This window comes from Melanerpes formicivorus, unplaced genomic scaffold (genome assembly GCF_026170545.1).
Source record: "Melanerpes formicivorus ecotype bairdi unplaced genomic scaffold, bMelFor1.0.p_v2 SCAF_679, whole genome shotgun sequence".
NCBI lineage: Eukaryota > Metazoa > Chordata > Aves > Piciformes > Picidae > Melanerpes > Melanerpes formicivorus.
The window spans coordinates 35001-42500 of NW_027143031.1; positions in this window are offsets into that span (position 1 = coordinate 35001).

Sequence of the window (7500 nt, forward strand, 5' to 3'; positions counted from 1 at the left end):
CCCCGCCCCCCCCCCGCTGCCGGTTTGCGCGGAGCCCCCCCTCCCGACGTTGCCTCTTGCCGCTACCCCCCGCCCCCCCCCGCTGCCGGTTTGCGCGGAGCTCCCCCTTCCCGCCGTTGCCTCTTGCCGCTACCCCCGCCCCCCCCCCGCTGCCGGTTTGCGCGGAGCCCCCCCCTTCCCGCCGTTGCCTCTTGCCGCTACCCCCCGCCCCCCCCCGCTGCCGGTTTGCGCGGAGCCCCCCCTTCCCGCCGTTGCCTCTTGCCGCTACCCCCCGCCCCCCCCCCCGCTGCCGGTTTGCGCGGAGCCCCCCCTTCCCGCCGTTGCCTCTTGCCGCTACCCCCCGCCCCCCCCCGCTGCCGGTTTGCGCGGAGGCCCCCCTTCCCGCCGTTGCCTCTTGCCGTTACCCCCGCCCCCCCCCCGCTGCCGGTTTGCGCGGAGCGCCCCCGCCTGCCGTTGCCTCTCGCCGCGGCCACCACCGCCCCCTCCACACCCCCGGGCCCCCGTTACCGGTTTGCGCGGAGCCCCCCCTCCCGACGTTGCCTCTTGCCGCTGCTGCCACCCCCAGCTCCCCACACCCCCCGGCTCCCGTTAGCGGTTTGCGCGGAGCCCCCCCTTCCCGCCGTTGCCTCTTGCCGCTACCCCCGCCCCCCCCCCCCGCTGCCGGTTTGCGCGGAGCCCCCCCGCCTGCCGTTGCCTCTTGCCGCGGCCGCCACCGCCCCCCCCACACCCCCCGGCCCCCGTTACCGGTTTGCGCGGAGCCCCCCCTCCCGACGTTGCCTCTTGCCGCTGCTGCCACCCCCAGCTCCCCACACCCCCCGGCTCCCGTTAGCGGTTTGCGCAGAGCCCCCCCCTTCCCCCCTTCGCGGGCTGCCGCTTCCCTCCCGGGCTGCCCGGCTGCTCTCTAACCCCTGCGACCGAGGCGGCGCTGTTAGGGCGGCCGTGCCGGTGCCCCTTGCCGCAGCTAGCCTCTCGCCGCTGCCCCTCCCGTCCGTCGTCCCCCGTCCCCAAAAACTTGCTGCTCTCCACGCTGGAGCCTGCACGGGGGAGGTTGCGCTCCGCTCCTCCGGCCCTAAAGCCGCCCTCGCCCGCCCCCCGGCTTGCCGCTTGGCTCGGCTGCCCGCCCGCCCGCTAATCCCCCCAACGCCCCCACCCCAAAAACACCCCAGCCCTACCGCATGCCGCTCCCCCTCTCCCCGCTCTCGCTGACCGCTGCCACCCCCTCCCACCCCTCCCCCCCGAAACCAACCCTCCAGCCCTACCGCATGCCGCTCCCCCCTCTCTCCCTAGCCTGCCCCCCCCGCCGTCGCTTGCTGCCGCCGCCGCCGCCGCCGCCGCCGCCGCCGCCGCCGCCGCCGGGACCCCGCCTCGGTCTGGTGGCGCGCGCTCGGAGATCCCCGGCTACCCGTCCGTCCGTCCGTCCCTCCCTCCCGCCCCGCCCCGGGGGAGGGCCCGGGGCAGCGCGGGCAGGCGGGGAGCAAAAAAAGGCGCGGGCGCCAAAAAACGTCGGGGTCCCGGGGTGGCGGAGGGGGGCGGCGGCGGGGGCGGCGGCGGGTACACGGCGCCGGGTCCAGGGCGCCGGGTCCAGCCCGTCCCGGGGCGGGGACAGGTGGTGTCGTCCGTCCCCGCCCCCGTAACCTGCTCTGAAGCATCCGCTTCCCGCCGCGGTTCGCCCTCCACCCCCCCGCCGCACACGCAGCTGCCGCTTCCCGCCGCCTCTGCCCCCCGCCCCGGGATCAACCACCCGCCGGGTCCAGCCGGTCCCGGTCCCGGGAACCTGCTCCCGGGGCCAGCCGGAGCCACGCCCCCTCCTCTGACGCTTCCAGCTGCCGCCTCCCCTCCCACCCCCCAAACTCACACTGGCCCTCGCCGGCCCGCCCACCCGCCTACCTGCTTGCCCGCCGCCGCTGGGTGGCGTGCCGGACACTCTCGCACACAGGTACACAGACAGGGACACAGGGACACAGGCACTCAGGCACACAGGGACACAGGGACACAGGGACACAAGGACACAGGGACACAGGCACTCAGGCACTCAGGCACTCAGGGACACAGGGACACAGGGACACAGGCACTCAGGCACTCAGGGACACAGGGACACAGGGACACAGGGACACAGGCACTCAGGCACACAGGGACACAGGTGGCGGGCCGGAGGCCTCTCTCCACTGTGTGGCAGGGGTCCAAGAGCCACCCCAGCCCAACCCAGAGGGTCTTTTGCACCTCTCTAGAGGCCACCCAGAGACCCCAGGCCGCAGCAGAAGCCTCCCCCGCATGCTCTGCAGGCTCCCGACCCACCCCAGGCCGCACCAGAAGCCTCCCCCGCAAGCTCTGCAGGCTTCCGACCCAACCCAGGCCGCAGCAGAAGCCTCTCCCGCACGATCTGCAGGCTTCCGACCCACCCCAGGCCGCAGCAGAAGCCTCTCCCGCACGCTCTGCAGGCTTCTCAGCCACCCCAGGCCGCAGCAGAAGCCTCTCCCGCACGCTCTGCAGGCTTCTCAGCCACCCCAGGCCGCACCAGAAGCCTCTCCCGCACGCTCTGCAGGCTTCTCAGCCACCCCAGGCCGCAGCAGAAGCCTCCCCCGCACGCTCTGCAGGCTTCTCAGCCACCCCAGGCCGCACCAGAAGCCTCTCCCGCACGCTCTTCAGGCTTCTCAGCCACCCCAGGCCGCACCAGAAGCCTCCCCCGCACGCTCTGCAGGCTTCTCAGCCACCCCAGGCCGCACCAGAAGCCTCTCCCCGCACGCTCTTCAGGATTCTCAGCCACCCCAGGCCGCACCAGAAGCCTCCCCCGCACGCTCTTCAGGCTTCTCAGCCACCCCAGGCCGCACCAGAAGCCTCCCCCGCACGCTCTGCAGGCTTCCCACCCACCCCAGGCCGCAGCAGAAGCCTCTCCCGCACGCCCTGCAGGCTTCTCAGCCACCCCAGGCCGCAGCAGAAGCCTCTCCCGCACGCTCTGCAGGCTTCTCAGCCACCCCAGGCCGCAGCAGAAGCCTCTCCTGCACGCTCTGCAGGCTTCTCAGCCACCCCAGGCCGCAGCAGAAGCCTCTCCCGCACGCTCTGCAGGCTTCTCAGCCACCCCAGGCCGCACCAGAAGCCTCTCCCGCACGCTCTGCAGGCTTCTCAGCCACCCCAGGCCGCAGCAGAAGCCTCTCCCGCACGCTCTGCAGGCTTCTCAGCCACCCCAGGCCGCAGCAGAAGCCTCTCCCCGCACGCTCTGCAGGCTTCTCAGCCACCCCAGGCCCCAACAGAAGCCTCTCCCGCACGCTCTGCAGGCTTCCGACCCACCCCAGGCCGCAGCAGAAGCCTCTCCCGCACGCTCTGCAGGCTTCCGACCCACCCCAGGCCGCACCAGAAGCCTCCCCCGCACGCTCTGCAGGCTTCCGTCCCACCCCAGGCCGCACCAGAAGCCTCCCCCGCACGCTCTGCAGGCTTCCGTCCCACCCCAGGCCGCACCAGAAGCCTCCCCCGCATGCTCTGCAGGCTTCTCAGCCACCCCAGGCCGCACCAGAAGCCTCCCCCGCACGCTCTGCAGGCTTCTCAGCCACCCCAGGCCGCACCAGAAGCCTCCCCCGCACGCTCTGCAGGCTTCTCAGCCACCCCAGGCCGCACCAGAAGCCTCCCCCGCAAGCTCTGCAGGCTTCTCAGCCACCCCAGGCCCCAACAGAAGCCTCTCCCGCACGCTCTGCAGGCTTCCGACCCACCCCAGGCCGCACCAGAAGCCTCCCCCGCACGCTCTGCAGGCTTCCGTCCCACCCCAGGCCGCACCAGAAGCCTCCCCCGCACGCTCTGCAGGCTTCTCAGCCACCCCAGGCCGCACCAGAAGCCTCCCCCGCACGCTCTGCAGGCTTCTCAGCCACCCCAGGCCGCAGCAGAAGCCTCCCCCGCACGCTCTGCAGGCTTCTCAGCCACCCCAGGCCGCAGCAGAAGCCTCCCCCGCACGCTCTGCAGGCTTCTCAGCCACCCCAGGCCCCAACAGAAGCCTCTCCCGCACGCTCTGCAGGCTTCCGACCCACCCCAGGCCGCACCAGAAGCCTCCCCCGCACGCTCTGTAGGCTTCTGACCCACCCCAGGCCCCAACAGAAGCCTCCCCCGCACGCTCTGCAGGCTTCTCAGCCACCCCAGGCCGCAGCAGAAGCCTCTCCCGCACGCTCTGCAGGCTTCTCAGCCACCCCAGGCCGCAGCAGAAGCCTCTCCCGCACGCTCTGCAGGCTTCTCAGCCACCCCAGGCCGCACCAGAAGCCTCTCCCGCACGCTCTGCAGGCTTCCGACCCACCCCAGGCCGCACCAGAAGCCTCCCCCGCACGCTCTGCAGGCTCCCTTGTCTGCTTTGGAAGGCCTCCCATCCACTCCAGACCTGCCTGGAGGCCTCCCTCGACTGCTCCCGGGGCCCTCGAAGCCACCCTAGGCCTTTCTGGAGGACCTGCTCGACCGCTCGGGCGGCTTCTGACGCACCCTCGGCCATCCGGCGCCCAGCAGCTCCCAGGGCCAGGCACCGGCCTCCCCCTCCGGCCGCCCCTGGGGCCGGGGGTGGCTCGGACTCGGCGCCCCCAACGTGTCGTCCCGTCCCCCCCGCCCCGCACCGCCGAACATTCGCTGCAGCCGAGGGCTTGCCGCTCGACGCCTACCCCACCCGCCCAGCCCCCCGCTGCGGCCCGGCGCTGCCCCCGGCCGCTGCGCCCCGCCTCTCATCGCTCCCCCCACCCGGCAACCGGCCGCCGGGCACGGCAAGTCCCAGGGCAGGGAACAGGTGCTGCCGGGACCCCCGTGCTGGCTGCCGGCTTCCCGGGGCTGCCCCGGGCACGGACAGGTCGCCCCCCCCGCCCCGGCGAATGTTCACCGAACCGGCTGCCGGCTGCCTTCGAGCACCCCCCGCCCCCCGCCACTATCGTCCCCCCCCGCCCCCCCCTCCGCCTCCGCTGCCGCTTCTCCCCGCACCGCCTCCACTGCCTCCCCCCGCCGCCGGCGACCGAGTCGCCGGATCCGTAGGGTGCCGGGAGCCCGAACGGCGAGCGGCTCCGGCTGCTGCCGGGACCGCGGGGATTCGAGCCGGTCCGGCCGCGGCCGGGACCCCCGTGCCGGAAGCCGGCATCCCGGGACGGCCCCGGGACGGCCCCGGTCGCCGGCCGGGTGACGTTCAGCGAAGCGGCTGCCGCCAGTCTTTGGGCCTCCCCCGTGCCGGGGCCGCGGGGATTCGAGCCGGTCCGGCCGCGGCCGGGATCCCGGGCCGGACGATGGCTTCCCGGGCCGGTCCCGGTCGCCTCCCGGGTGACGTTCACCGAAGCGGCTGCCGGCTGTCTTCGAGCCCCCCCCCCCCCTCCGCCTCTGCGGCCGCTTCTGCCCGCACCCCCTCCACTGCCTCCCCCCGCCGCCCGCGAACGAGTCGCCGGATCTGTAGGGTGCCGGGAGCCCGAACGGCGAGCGGCTCCGGCTGCTGCCGGGACCGCGGGGATTCGAGCCGGTCCGGCCGCGGCCGGGACCCCCGTGCCGGAAGCCGGCATCCCCGGACGGCCCCGGGACGGCCCCGGTCGCCGGCCGGGTGACGTTCACCGAAGCGGCTGCCGGCTGTCTTCGAGCCCCCCCCCCCCTCCGCCTCCGCTGCCGCTTCTCCCCGCACCCCCTCCACTGCCTCCCCCCGCCGCCGGCGAACGAGTCGGCGGATCCATACCGTCCCGAGAGCCCGAGGCGGCGGCACCCAGTGCGGGTCCGGCCGAGGCCGGGACCCCGTGCCTGTCGCAGGCTTCCCGGGACGGCCCCGGAACGGCCGCGATCGCCGGCCGGGTGACGTTCTCCGAAGCGGCTGACGGCTGCCTTCGAGCCCCCCCCCCCCCTCCGCCTCCGCTGCCGCTTCTGCCCGCACCTCCTTCACTGCCTCCCCCCGCCGCCGGCGAACGAGTCGCCGGATCCGTAGGGTGCCGGGAGCCCGAACGGCGAGCGGCTCCGGCTGCTGCCGGGACCGCGGGGATTCGAGCCGCTCCGGCCGCGGCCGGGACCCCGTGCCGGATGCCGGCATCCCGGGACGGCCCCGGCACGGCCCCGGTCGCCGGCCGGGTGACGTTCAGCGAAGCGGCTGCCGCCAGTCTTTGGGCCTCCCCCGTGCCGGGGCCGCGGGGCTTCGAGTCAGTCCGGCCGCGGCTGGGACCCCTTGCCTGTCGCAGGCTTCCCGGGACGGCCCCGGAACGGCCGCGGTCGCCGGCCGGGTGACGTTCACCGAGGCGACTGCCGGCTGTCTTCGAGCCCCCCCCCCCACTGCCGGAGCCGCGGGGATACGAGCCGGTCCGGCCGCGGCCGGGACCCCCGTGCCGGAAGCCGGCATCCCGGGACGGCCCCGGGACGGCCCCGATCGCCTCCTGGGTGACGTTCACCGAAGCAGCTGCCGGCTGTCTTCGAGCCCCCCCCCCTCCGCCTCCGCTGCCGCTTCTCCCCGCACCCCCTCCACTGCCTCCCCCCGCCGCCCGCGAACGAGTCGCCGGATCTGTAGGGGGCCGGGAGCCCGAGGCGGCGAGCGGCTCCGGCTGCTGCCGGGACCGCGAGGCTTCGAGCCGGTCCGGCCGCGGCCGGGATCTCGTGCCGAACGTCGTCTTCCCGGGACGGTCCCGGGAGGGCCCCAGTCTCCTCCCGGGTGACGTTCACCGAAGCGGCTGCCGGCTGTCTTCGAGCCCCCACCCCTGCCGTTGCCGCGGGGATTCGCCCCGGTCCGGCAGCTGACGGTTCCCTGTGTCGGACGCCGGCTTCCCGGGACTGCCCCGGGACAGCCCCGGTCGCCTCCCGGGTGACGTTCACCGAAGCTGCTGCCGCCTGTCTTTGTCCCCCCCCCCCGTGCTCTCCCTCAGGCGGGAGGTAGACGTGCTCTCCCTCGGCGAGTAGACGTGCTCTCCCTCGGCGAGTAGACGTGCTCTCCCTCGGCGAGTAGACGTGCTCTCCCTGGGCGAGTAGACGTGCTCTCCCTCGGCGAGTAGACGTGCTCTCCCTGGGCGAGTAGACGTGCTCTCCCTGGGCGAGTAGACATGCTCTCCCTGGGCGAGTAGACGTGCTCTCCCTCGGCGAGTAGACGTGCTCTCCCTCGGCGAGTAGACGTGCTCTCCCTCGGCGAGTAGACGTGCTCTCCGCGGAGATCGCGCTTGTCGCCAAGGGGTCGCTGTTGCGCTCTGCCTCCGCCTACGTCATCGTACAAGCCGGCGTGATTTCTGCGACCTGCCGCTGGGCGGAGGTCGGCTGGTTGTGCGCTCGCGGAGCTGACGGCCCTCCAGTTCCGTATATGAGGGAACAAGCGACGCCGAGCACTCCCAGGGCAGCGCTGCCGAGCGGCTGCTCCAAGCCACCCGCCAGGCGGCTGGGCAGGGGTCCGTCTGGCTTCTCGGTGGCTTTCGCCCGGGTCAGAGAGGGGACCCGCGGGGCCGAACAAAGGCGCGGCGGTTTGGAGCGGCCGCTGGCGCACCCTCAGCGGTGTTGGATGGGTTTCGCTCGTCCGTGAGCCGGAGCCCAGCCCGGGCTCGGCAACGA